The 13,713-nt window shown below is 39.1% G+C and overlaps 1 protein-coding gene across 2 annotated transcripts in view; it reads left to right on the forward strand.

Moving 5' to 3' along the window:
* arhgdia (Rho GDP dissociation inhibitor (GDI) alpha) overlaps positions 1–13,713 on the forward strand; it is a 54,023-nt gene that overhangs the window by 18,855 nt on the left and 21,455 nt on the right. The window lies entirely within an intron of this gene.

The following is a 13,713-nucleotide window of genomic DNA, read 5'->3' on the forward strand; positions in this document are numbered from 1 at the left end:
CTCTTGCATACTAATCTCCTGTCAGTAGATACAAACTCTTCATGTCAAGCTCATGGTCCCCATAGGACTTTCTGGAAGTATATTAATTTCAGGGAAGTAGTTACTTCAGTACAGTAAACAACATTCGTTGCTTTATCTTGATTCACGGTTGCCATTCCCAGAACTTTATCTGAATGTGAAAGGCTTTTATTTTGTCAAGTTATGACTGTGTTGGTGTAATTTCTAAATCCAGTAGTTTGGGAAGTGTCTTTTCTTTTTTCAAACCAAAGTTTTGTTTTATTAGTCGCATTCTGTTTGACCATAAAGTTTCATTCGTTTATACGTTTAGGAACCTATTCTTGTTCATTTGGATGCATAGAATTATTTTTTGGTAATGAGGCAGTGGTTAATGCAGCTTCAATGCGGAAATAAATAAACACCATTTAACTTTCCCATGGCCTCCAGAATGCAGAAGGTTGTGTTGAGTGACCTAGATTTTGTCTCGCTGCAGGTTGTATCTGAGACATTGGGAAAATTGTAAGATGGCCAAAGACAGGGGAAAAAAAAACAGCAGCTGTATAGTGTATGTAGTTTGTTTAGAAGTCTGAATCAGAAATTAGGATGGAATCAAGTGGAGACAAGCCTGTAGGTATGAAAATACATTTTGGATTAGTGGTGCTGGAAGAGCACAGCAATTCAGGCAGCATCCGAGGGTAAAAGTTTTATTCCTGATGGGCTTTTGCCCGAAGCGTCGATTTTGCTGCTCCTCGGATGCTGCCTGAATTACTGTGCTCTTCCAGCACCACTAATCCAAAATCTGGTTTCCAGCATCTGCTGCAGTCATTGTTTTTACCCGGTTTGAAAATACATGTTATGTTAATCGTTTATGCAATGCAAGTGTAGCAAATCCAGTCACCTGAGTGCAAGGGACTGGTGATAGTATTTCCACTTGTACAGACAAGAATTTGAAAACCGATTTTGATTCCAGTGTTAAAATAGCTTGAAGCTAGTAAGAAAATTTAGAACTATTCACATTGTTTTGTATAAATGTCAAAGACGTCTCATAAAAAAATGACTGCAACATAACTTTTTTTTGTTTCAAAGTTCTCGTGTTGCAAGCGGAACATTGACAAGATAAGCTGATAGGTTTTCCTGTGTTTTGCTGTTGTGAATATATATCCCTCAGTTGGTCTTCATTAGGAGGATAAAGTGTAATTCTGAAATAGATTGAACATGATTCTAAGCCTACAATGGAATTTCAGTGACCTGTTGAAATTGGGGACTGACCATCTAGATAATTCAAAAATCTACACCAAAAGGTATATTAAAACACTTTGCAAGGCTTGTGCATGACCAGTTTGTGTTAATGGGAGACAGCTGCTCTTATTCTGATTTTAATGCAGCACATCATTAATTCTGAAAACAATGGCATCTTCACCTTCATCCAACCGTACTGATATAAAAAGGCAAAACAGTTCCTGGTCACTTCAATGGTGAGCAGTTTCCTTTGTAAATCGCAGAGGGTGGGGGAATGCCAGATATAAATATTTTAAATCAGTGGCACCTAGTTGTAGACGTAGACTTTCTCATTCCGGGTAAAAAGTGTTTCCCAGCTTAGATTTGAAAATATATTTGTAAATGCTTCCTTTTTGATACCTTCCTCCATAGTAAGGTGATGAGCTGATAGTTGGGATCAACCATGGTATTATTTTGATTTTAATTTTTACTGCATCCCCAGTAGGGAGAAAGCAGACAAAAAATCACAAATTTGGAATAGGTCACTGGGATGGCTCCATGGGCTACATGAATCCACTCATTCATTAGATCCTTTAGATAACCTGTTTAATCTCCTGTTAGTTAACTTTGTACAAATACTCCGGAAGTTCCATATGACCATTCTGAAAGCAGCAGTGAGAGAAAGAGTTAAATATTTCTTGGTAATGACGTTTTGCCATATTTGACCTGTTTTTACCTGCATGGGTGCTGCCTGCCCTAGGTATTTTCAGATAATTCTGTTAAGCATTTTCAGAGTGATTCTGGTTTTGTTTTTTGAATGGCAGATGTTTGTCAGCTTTTTGCTTGTGGGACCATCACAATTAACCTGTACCTCGGGTTCTTGTGTGCAGTGATAGTGTCCCCACCTCTGATCTCTCTACTTGAATTAGTTTGTACAGTTTTGGATGACTTGTTACTTTGGTTAGACCCTTGGCATAGGATTCTTCTACCTATCATGTTAATGCAGCCATTTGGTTTGTGTCCAGCAACATCTGTTTAATTTTTTTTGTAATTATTTCTCTGCCTCAGTTAATCAGATTAGCGTCATCCCTTCACTTGCTATTCATGTGTTGACATTTTACTCACACCGTCTGACACTTTTAAACATCTGCAGAGGCTTATTATTTGACTTTTTGGCAATCCTCTTCACACCATTTGAATGATCTTTTGATCTCTCTGTCTATAAGAGTGTGTGCTTCAGTTCACCTGACAAAAAAGCAGCGCTCTGAAAGCTTGTGATTTCACACAAATCTGTTGGGACTATAATCTGGTGTTGTGACTTCTGACCTTGTCCACCCCAGTCCAACCCTGGCACCTCCACACCTTTCACATAAGATGCTAAATCAAGGCTCCGTCTGGCCGACTGGGTGAATGTAAAAGATCCTGTAGTATTATTTTTAAGAATAGCGAGGGAATTATCCTCCGTGTCCCTGCTGCCTTTTATGTTACTACTCTTAATTTTTAAAATGTGTTAACATTTGAACTTTTAGAACTAATTAAATAAAAAGGGATTAATAATGTTACTTGCTGTGAGAACTAAGTGTCAAAAATCAGTGTCCATTTTCTCTCCTTCCAGATTTGAATTCAAGGATTATGGAAGAAATCTCCGTTTGCATTTTGATTATAACCAGTGACAGTTCCTCTTATTTAAAATTTTCATTTAATGTAATTGCAGTTTGTCAGTTCTCAAAGGAGTGAAAGAAGTATGCACCAGAGCTCTTTAAACACAGACTGAATTTAGATGAATGAAAGCGAATTGATAATCCCTGTCTACTGCTGGGGTTATTTTCTCTCCCTTTCCTCTTCCCTTACAAAAGTACTTTTATAAGGTCATCCCATAATGTTCACAACAATAGAGAGATCTTGAGAATTTTTATAAGACTAATATACCAAAGCTATACTTTAAAACATAAAGATAATGTCTGTGAATAGCTCGTATGCAGAGCTATTTTCAGTATATTGCAGTTTGAATAAAACAATGCTTTTCTCACTTCTGTTGATGTGAGCAATTGGTTTGTGGCAATCCAATAAATAGTACATCAAAGGCCTGTATATTCTCAGTACTGAGGAGAAAAAAGAATGGGGCATTTGAAACATTAGCGCCCTATCAGCATTTAAATGCAACTTGCAATAATGTATAATTGTACGGTACATAGGCATATTTAATGGATCAGAAATTTTGAAAGATTTCTATTAGAATTTTTGAGAAAAAGTATGTTGAGCTGAATCATATTAGTGATTATGATATTCACTATATCTCTGATAGATAAAGGGGAGCCAGCGTATGTAATATATTTGCATTTCAAAGGGTCTTTGATAAATTACTACACATTAGGCTGCTTCATCAGAGCCAGTGTTGGGATTAGTATAATTAGTATGGAGAGAGGATTAGCTCTAGATTAGAAGGGGGAGACCTGGGATAAAAGAGGCATGTTCAAGAAAGCAACCTCTGACTAGTGAAGATCCAGACAGATCCATGTTGGACCCACAGTTAGTTATAAAATATATTAATGACTTGATGGTGATTAATTTCTCTCTTCCATGTTTGTGGATAACACAAACTTTTGGAATGCAAGTGGTGAGGATGACACTGTGTGGAGGAATATAGATATGTTAAGTGAGTAGGCAGCCTCTTGGAAGATAGAATATAATGTGGGAAAATTTGGGGTTTTTTGGAAAACTTTGGCAGGAAGAGTAGAGGAGCTGAATATTATTAGTGGAGAAACACTGCTGAAAGCTATGGCACAAAGCTTTGGCAACCCTTGTGCAGAAATTACAGAAAGCTGGCATTTAAAGTTTAGTGGATAATGGAGAATATGGGCCTTTATTTCAAAGGTAATGGAGTAAAACATAGAATAAAACTAAATGAGACGTGAGTTAGATCACACCTTGTATAAAGTCATAGTCACAGATATTCAGCATGGAAACAGACCCTTCGGTCCAACTTGACTACAGCTGATCTTATCCAGGTCTCAACTCCACACTCCAGCCTGCTCCCCATTGCCCTTTATCCCGCTTTTCATCAGAAGTGTATCTATTCTCCTCTTTAATCTGTTGACTAATTTTGCTTCCATTGCACTCTGAGGCTGTGTTCCACAGATTCACAACTCTGAGAGTAGTAGTTTCTACTCCCTCTCTATCTATGCTCTCTTGTTTGAAACTGACCCACAAGGGGGAAACATCTTTTCAAGGTACTGTGCGTAGCTTTCACCCTCTTATCTAAAGAATGATTTGCTGGCATTGGATGCAGTCCATAGAAGGTTTGTTAGGTTGATCTTGTGTATGGAGGAGAGGTTGGTTACTCATTGGAATTTAGAAGAATGAGAGGCAGCCGCCATGAAAACTGCATGATTTTTAGGGTGCTTGACAGAATTGATGCAGAAAGATTGCTTCCAATTGTGGGAGGATCTCAGGCCAGTAGGCATAATTTCAAGAGTAGGGGATCATTTATTTAACACAGATGAGGAATTTCTTCTGAGGGTAGAATGAACTTGCTGTAGAGACCAGGTCATTAAGTATAGTCAAGACTGTGAAAGAGTGACTTCTAATCAGTAAAGGAATTAAGTATTGCCAGGACAACGCAGCAAAGTGGTATTTAGAATTAACAGCTCAGCTGTGGTATCATTGAAAGGTGGAGCAGACATGATGCACTGAATGGCCAATTTCTGCTTCCATGTCTCATTATCCCAAGGTTTTATGGTTGTCTCTGTCTCCTTTTGTCCAGCCCAACTTGTAAGATAACTGAAATTTTACCACACTGAATTTGGACAATTTGAAACAGAATTCTGTACCTGTTCGCAACAAATTATCTAATAATTAACTAGCCTAATATACACAAGGCTTATTCTGGTGATTTGCCTTATAATTAATGGTTCAGGTTTCCCAAAACCTGCCTACTCTATATTATAGTTTACTAAATAAATTATGGTAGCACAGAAAATAAGACTAAGAGGAGAAATTATAACAATGACACATAACATATTGTGGTCATATTTGCCTTTCAGCAGTGTTCTGAGATTTATCAGTTTGGGTGATCGATGAATCTTGGAGAGATGAATGGGAATATTTTAAAGTGAGGAATTTATTCAATACAACTTTCTATTGCACAATAGTGAACCTCCCCCAACCACCTCAAATGGAAAAGTTGGCAATCAGTAATTGATGATTAGAAGTTGTCAAAGCTCTGAGTATTTATGACTATATTGCAGTTCTTCAATCAAGATTGGAAGGGAAAAGCTCCACCTCTCACACGCGCACACACCACCACCGATGCTCAGCTGCAGCAGTGTTATTATCTACAAGAGGCACTGCAGAAGTTGACAAAGATCCTTGAATAGCAACTTTCAAACTCATGACCACTTCTATCTAGAACAACAAGGGCAGCCGATACATGGGGATACCAACACTTTCAAGTTCCCTCCAAGGGACTCACTATCCTGACTTGGAAATTTTATCATTATTCCTTCAGTGTTGCTGGATCAAAATCCTAGAAATGCTCAGCTGCATGTCCTCCCTAAGGACATTGTGGATCTACCTATAGCATGTGGACTGCAGCAGTTGAAGGAGGTAGATCATGGCCACCATCAAGAACAACTAGGGATGTGCTATAAATGCTGGCCAACCAGCAATGTCTACATCTCAAATTAATAATAAAAAAACTTGCAAGTCAAATTTTCCAGCTTCACATAATGTCACTTTGTGGTATACTGAAGTTAATGTTCGAATTTGTTCTAATAAATGTAAAAATCTAAACATCTTACTAATAATTCATTTCACTTCCATTCCCTGCTTAACAACAAATTCCCTTCCTTTTCCATGTCTTATTTTTTTCTTTTGAGAGATGTGGGTGTTGCTGGCATGGCAAGCATTTATTGTGCATCCCTAATTTCGCTTGAACTGAATTGCTGCTTAGACTACTTCAGAAGGCAGTTAAAAGTCAAACACTTTTGTCTGGGTTGGAGCGAAGCTTGGGCCAGAACAGGAAAGAATGCCAGATTTCCATCCCTCATGGATCGATGAACCAGATGGGTTTTTACAGCAAAAAATTTTATAATGCTATTACTAAGACTAATTGACTGTTCAGTTACTATTCCAGGCAGTCATGCAGGCCAGGAGAGATGGTCAGTAAGCATGACATAAGCTACATTTTAATCAGGTGCAACATACTACGAGTTGACTTTGTATTAGATTTATGCAATTTTGGGAGGGTTCACTTTGTCATGTTTTCTATTACTGATTTGGTTACCATTTCTGTAATGTCTGTCCGAGGAAAGTTGTTATTAGATTAAATACAAGTCTAGCCCTGATGCATGTGAGAACTCAGGTAAGACTAGCACATATCAGGTTGATCCGTGACTGAGCTATCAATGTTTCCAATGCATGAGTAATAATGCCCAGCTTCAAGCGAATAGGGACAGGTGGAAATTTTTGATAGTGAAGGATGTGAAGTTTTCATTGTGTACAGTATGTTCTGATCTTAGGGGGCTTGGGTCCCAGAAAACCTGAAACAAATAAACCTGTTTTATAATTTGGTTGGTTCAGTTGATCCAGAACTTTGGTATGTATGAACATTCTTTTGGTAAAAGTGAAACTGATGGCATTAGTAACTCCAGTAAAATGTATCTCAGGTGTAGATTCGCAAATCTCTCCATTGTTACGCTGCAAAAGAAGACTTTTCAGACCGTGTCTACATTAGCTCTCTGAGCATTATGACTTGCTGCTATTCATGTGACCCTGTGCAATATTTCTATTTAAGTCATCTAATGTCCTCTAGAATGCCTCATTTGAACCAGCCTCCTCCACATTTGCAAGCAGTGCATTCCAGACTGAGTCACTCTGCATGACAATTTTTTTCTAGGATTGAGACACTTTGGAATTGAGCTTCAGAAGGCAATGACAGAAGAGTCATTGAATATCTTTTAAGATGGTGGTAAGTTCTTGTTAGACAAGGGAACCATTGCTATAGATAGGAACACAATTTGGATCACGTTTCAGCCATAATCTTATTGAATGATGGAGTAGGCTGAAGGGCCAAAAGGCCTACTTCTGTTAATTTGTATATATAGCACTGTATGATTGGTATTATCTAAAATATCAAATGTGTTCACTATATGATTGTGCAAGTTTTAAAAAGATAGGTGATAACATATGGCTATAGTGGTGCATGTACTCTTTGGCTTGGACAACTGATTCTAGTTGGGTGAGACTTTGTAGTATTGTACCTCATGACAACATGGATAAGCAAACAATGGCAATATGGTGCTCAGAGTGAATTTACAAATGACAGGATAACTGTAAAGTGGAAAGGTGGAAGGAGTGAATATGGAAGGCTACTTTCTTGGTGAAGAGGGACCATTGATTTTAAAATTTATTGTGGACTGCAGAGATGAAGAAATAATTTATGCAGATGACTGTTGCACCAAGGAATGTTCATCCTGAGGACAGTCATTGTCTCTCTGTGGGTATTGTTTGGATTCCTTTAGCAAAAGAACCTTCAGCAAAAATGATCAAGTGATGACCTAAATGGTGGCTGTCTCAGCTATTCAATTTTTGTCTTTTTTGATTCAAAAATATTTTGGAGAGTCATTGTTTTTCCTGTTTTGTCACTTTGTCATCATGAGATGGCGATGCTTGAAATGCCCCTCACTTACTTAATATTACAGGGACAAGACCATGTGCTGTAAGCTGGAATGTGTTTTGATATTATATTACACTTTGAAGCTACAGACTTTCCTGGATGCCCAGCCAAGTATATACTAGAGGATTTTTTCATAGTTACCATTTAAACCCTATGCTAGGAAAGACTGCTCAACCGCAGTTTTTAGCTGAAGGCCTGGGATTGCAATATGACTGAGGTTTTCAGAACACAATTGGTATTAATACCAAGTTACTTCAAAATCAATGAATTGAGAAAAGCTTTGTTTTCTTATCACCACCTATTTGCATGGGTTGGAGATGCCGGTGTTGGACTGGGGTGTACGAAGTTAAAAATCTCACAACACCAGATTATAGTCAAACAGGTTTAATTGGAAGCACACTAGCTTTCGGAGCGACGCTCCTTCATCAGGTGATTGTCACCTGATGAAGAAGCGTTGCTCCAAAAGCTAGTGTGATTAGATTAGATTATCCAATAAGTTCACACCGACCTGCCGAAGCGCAACCCACCCATACCCCTACATTTACCCCTTATCTAACACTACGAGCAATTTAGCATGGCCAATTCACCTAACTTGCACATCTTTGGACTGTGGGAGGAAACCGGAGCACCCGGAGGAAACCCATGCAGACACTGGGAGAACGTTCAAACACCACACAGTCAGTCACCTGAGGCAGGAATTGAACCTGGGTCTCTGGCGCTGTGAGGCAGCAGTGCTAACCACTGTGCCACCCACAATTAAACCTGTTGGACTATAACCTGGTGTTGTGTGATTTTTTTTTAAACTATTTGCATGGGCATTAGCTTCCCTTTTCCCGGCTGCCAACAGCCCTCTTTAATTAGCTGTTTAACTCTGAATTTTCACCTGCATAGTCGTATGCATACATAATTCTTTCTAAGACATTTGGTTTCTAACTCTCCCTTTTTAATTGTTTTAATAGTTTCAGTTAATGTGTTCTAGTACCAGCTCACCTTGCATAGTGTTTTTATTAGCCCTATCATAGCTGTTGACACCAGCACTTCTGGACCTTCTCAACTTTTGGTGGAAGAGCCCTCACTGCATCTAATATCAAAAAGTACTACTACCTTTAAAACTGCACTGGAATGCCAGTGTGAATTATGCATATCCCTCATTCATGGTTATCTTGTCTCAGTGTGGAATTCTTTGAGTCAGTAAGGGGTTATTGTGAAAGCATTCTTTCTATTGTTGTCTTGCAGTATTTCATTAATGATAAATGGTTAGTTTTACAACAGATGGTAAAAGTTTGCATTTTTAAATATAAATTTGGAGTATTGTTTAGAATTTAGTTGCAATAAGTTTGGAAAGTATTCCATAATTCGGCAGTGAAACTGAGGAGTTGTCATATTATGACTGTTTTAAGCATCATTTAGAAATTAAGACTGAGAAATCCCATTTCAGCTGACTTCAAATTGAGCTTCCATAAAATGGCTTTGGAGGTGGTTTGGCATTATATCCTGAGTGTTGAGCCATTGTGTGTGTTAAATAAGTGATAGCATTCTGTTTGACTCATTGCTGGCTTGTGTCTTTATCCATGCAGGCATTATACAACCCTGCTTTCTGTTGCTGTGGTGATCTAGGTTAGTTAACAGTCAGCAAGTATGTTAGAAGGCACTACCATGTATTGAAATTCATATGTTGAGAGTGTTGAGTGGCTTGGTGTATTCTGCATTTTCTTTTCTAGGAGTTTCAGTGGTCATGAAATAAATTGAGATCACGGGGAATAATAACTTCTGCCAGTCTAGCTCAGTGGTAGTACTCTTGTTTTAGGTATGACAATTGGAGGTGTTTAAACTTCTATTCCTGGACCTTGGGAAATTTAGGCTAATACCACGTGCAGTATTGAGGGAATGTTTCGTAAGTGGAGGATCCTGCCTGCTTCACCTGGCAATTGAAATAGCATATTAAGATTTTATATGAAATCTGAAAATTCAATGTTGAGCTCAACTTTGTACACTCAATAAATATCCTACAAAACTGGCATTGAAGTTTGTGCCTTGAATAAATTTCTGTGCCTCAAAGTTGTTATTATAAGGTGTTACAAAATATAAGCTTTTGTCAGCTTCAGGCTATTGAACTGCCTGTTGCTTTGTAGACTTTATAACTAAAATAACCTTATTCAGCAATCACTCGCTTGGAAAAAAGAAGTTACATTCATAGTAGAAGTTGTTCACTTCTGATTTTGGATTTTCAGTATTTTAACTCCAACCTTAGTTCTGCAAATGTGTTGCTGGTCAAAGCACAGCAGGCCAGGCAGCATCTCAGGAATAGAGAATTCGACGTTTTGAGCATAAGCCCTTCATCAGGAATGAGCTCATTCCTGATGAAGGGCTTATGCTCGAAACGTCGAATTCTCTATTCCTGAGATGCTGCCTGGCCTGCTGTGCTTTGACCAGCAACACATTTGCAGCTGTGATCTCCAGCATCTGCAGACCTCATTTTTTACTCCAACCTTAGTTCACTGAGTTTTAATTAACCTCTGCAGCACATTTTTGCTCTCTTTATCTTTTGTAAATGTTGCATAGTGCCATAAAACCCTTCCATGTTGTTCTTCCCTCCAAGACATGATATCTCCAATGATGTTTCATCTAGCCCCGTAAACTCTGATTCATGAAATTTGCATTTGTCCTATATTGCATGTCTGCTACATCTATCCATTGATCTTTATGGGTTTGTATCAATTTTGTAATCCTCATGTTCAAATCAGTTTGTTCCTTTGTCCCAATCTATCTTTAAATTGATCTCCAAACGAGTATACCTGCTCTTTCTATTATGGGTTCCCCATATCCTTTCCCTTAAAAAATCCCTTTTCCTTTCACTCTCAAAATCAGTTCCTAGTTATCACTGTTATTCCTGTTCTGTCAAGTCGCTCAAACCAAAAGAAATAGTAACAGGAGGTAGGATCCTCGAACCTGTTCTCCATTCAGTCGGATCGTGGCAAATTCGGCATTCCTTATGTTCACTTCACTGAATTTTACTCATAACCCTTGATTCCCTAACTGATTATAAATCTAGTTATCCTGGCCTTAAATATATAGAAGGACTCTTCCCCCACAGCTCGCTCTTGAGGCATTCCAAAAACACAGTTCTCAGAAGAAATTCCTCCTCATCTCTCTCTTGAATTGACACCCCTTTAATCTGAGACTGCTCTCTAGTCCTAGACTCTCCAGTGAGGGGAAACATCCTCCCAGCATTTACTCTGGCAAGCCCCTTAAGAATCCTATATGTTTCACTAAGATCACCTGTCATTCTTCTGAATTCTAATTAGTAGAGTCCTAATCTGTTTAAACTTGGTTTATAAGGCAATCCCTCATACTAGTGAGGTTATTCTAGTATAACTTTTCTGAACTCCCTCCAGTTAAAGAATATCTTTTCCTTAAATAAGGAGACCAAAACTAACAGTACCCTGTGGTCTCGCCACCTCATACAGTTGCAGCAAGACTTCCCTGCTCATATACTCTGACCCTTACTTCAAGAGGGTTAATATTCCGCTAGCTTTCCTGATTACATGCTGCGCCTGTGTGCTAGCTTTGTGTTTTGTGCATAAGTATCCACCAGGTCCCTTTGTGTTGGAGCTTTCTGGTGCAGTTTTCCCATTTTTTTAATAATCTTTTGTACTCCGTTCCAAAATGAGCAACTTCACAGTTTCCCATATTATCTGCTACTTGCCAACGTTTTGCCCATGTAATTAAACTGGCAATATCTTTGTCTTGTCAAAGTTATTAAAATCTATACTGTTGACCATTTTTGAGTGGTTTCCGCAATCTTCACTAGCTTTCATGTAAAGCGCAATGGAATATTTTACTGCAAATGTAAGCTGTGTATCAGTAGTGTTACTTAGGCTAGAGGCCGGCTTTCTTTATATTTTTGACTCCAGCGAGAGCAGAAGCAAGGAATATAAGGATTTTTACTTTTTATTTAGAAAGTGTCACCCTTGTATCTGTCATGTTTATTTGTAAAATGTTATTTTGTTGGCATTGCCTTAGGAAGCAAATGAGCAAATTAGTGAGGAAACTGCTGATTGGAACAGCAACAGAAGTAGTTTGTGCAGGAATGTTATTTAATCAACCTATTCAGAGATGTTCTTGCATACCCCTTGTACTGGAGCAGGTGGGACTTGAAATCCAGCCTCTTGGTCATGTCCCCACCTCAGACCCACTACATCAGAAAAGCCTTTTGGATCAAAATATGATCCGTAAGTCTTTATTTGCTGGCTATTGTGTTGACAGTCAGTCCTGCGGATCTGTAAAAATGCACACAGTTTGTGATTTACCTGAAGTTAAACATAAGGTGATTCCAAAGTATGTATAACATAGAAACAGGCATCTTGGTATTTGAACTCCATACTAGCAGCCTCCTATCCCACTTCATCTAAATTTTTCACTGTAGCTTTCTACTCTGTCTTCCCTTAGGGTTGTGTGGCTTTCCCTTGAAAGCAGCTATCCTATTTGGTTTGACTACTGCTGTAACAAGTTCCATACTATAACCACACTCCAAGTGATTAAAGTTCTCTTGAAAACACTTTTTTTTTGTGACTGTCTTGAATTTATGGAGCTAGCTCTGGTCATGTGCAAATACCCAAAAGTGTACAAAATGGCTCCCTTTTGGAATGGCAGGCAGCGACCAGTGGAGTACCGCAGAGATCAGTGCTGGGACCGCAGCTTTTTACAATAAATATTAATGATATAGAAGATAGTATTAATAGTAACATTAGCAAATTTGCTGATGATACAAAGCTGGGTGGCAGGGTGAAATGTGAGGAGGATGTTAGGAAATTACAGGGTGACCTGGACAGGTTAGGTGAGTGGACAGATGCAGTTTAATGTGGATAAATATATGGTTATCCACTTTGGCAAGAACAGGAGGTCAGATTACTACCTAAATGGAGTCGAGTTAGGGAAAGGGACAGTACAAAGAGATCTGGATGTTCTTGTACACCAGTCAGTGAAGGTAAGCAGCTGAAAATGTGTTGCTGGAAAAGCGCAGCAGGTCAGGCAGCATCCAAGGAACAGGAAATTCGACGTTTCGGGCATAAGCCCTTCATCAGGAATGATCAGGAATCCTGACGAAGGGCTTATGCCCATAACGTTGAATTTCCTGTTCCTTGGATGCTGCCTGACCTGCTGTGCTTTTCCAGCAACACATTTTTAGCTCTGATCTCCAGCATCTGCAGACCTCACTTTCTCCTCCAATGAAGGTAAGCATGCAGGTACAGCAGGTAGTGAAGAAAGCTAATAGCATGCTGGCCTTCATAGCAAGAGGAATTGAGTATAGAAGCAAAGAGGTTCTTCTGCATCTGTACCGCACCTGGAATATTGTGTGCAGTTCTGGTCTCCAAATTTGAGGAAAGTCATTCTGGCTATTTAGGGAGTGCAGTGTAGGTTCACTAGGTCAATTCCTGGAATGGAAGGACTTACGTTGAAAGATTGGAGCGACTGGGCTGGTATACCCTTGAGTTTAGAAGACCTGAGAGGGGATCTGATTGAGACGTATAAGATTATTAAAGGATTGGACACTTTGGGCAGGAAACATGTTTCCGCTGATGGGTGAGTTCCGAACCAGAAGACACAGTTTAAAAATAAGGGGTAAGCCATTTAGGACAGATGAGGAGAAACTTCTTCACTCAGGGAGTGGTGGCTGTGTGGAATGCTCTGCCCCAGAGGGCAGTGGAGGCCCAGTCTCTGGATACGTTTAAGAAAGAGTTGGATGGAGCTCTCAAGGATAGTGGAATCAAGGGTTATGGAGATAAGGCAGGAACAGGATACTGATTGAGGATGATCAGCCA

This window comes from Hemiscyllium ocellatum, chromosome 25, assembly GCF_020745735.1.
Source record: "Hemiscyllium ocellatum isolate sHemOce1 chromosome 25, sHemOce1.pat.X.cur, whole genome shotgun sequence".
Taxonomy (NCBI): Eukaryota; Metazoa; Chordata; class Chondrichthyes; order Orectolobiformes; family Hemiscylliidae; genus Hemiscyllium; species Hemiscyllium ocellatum.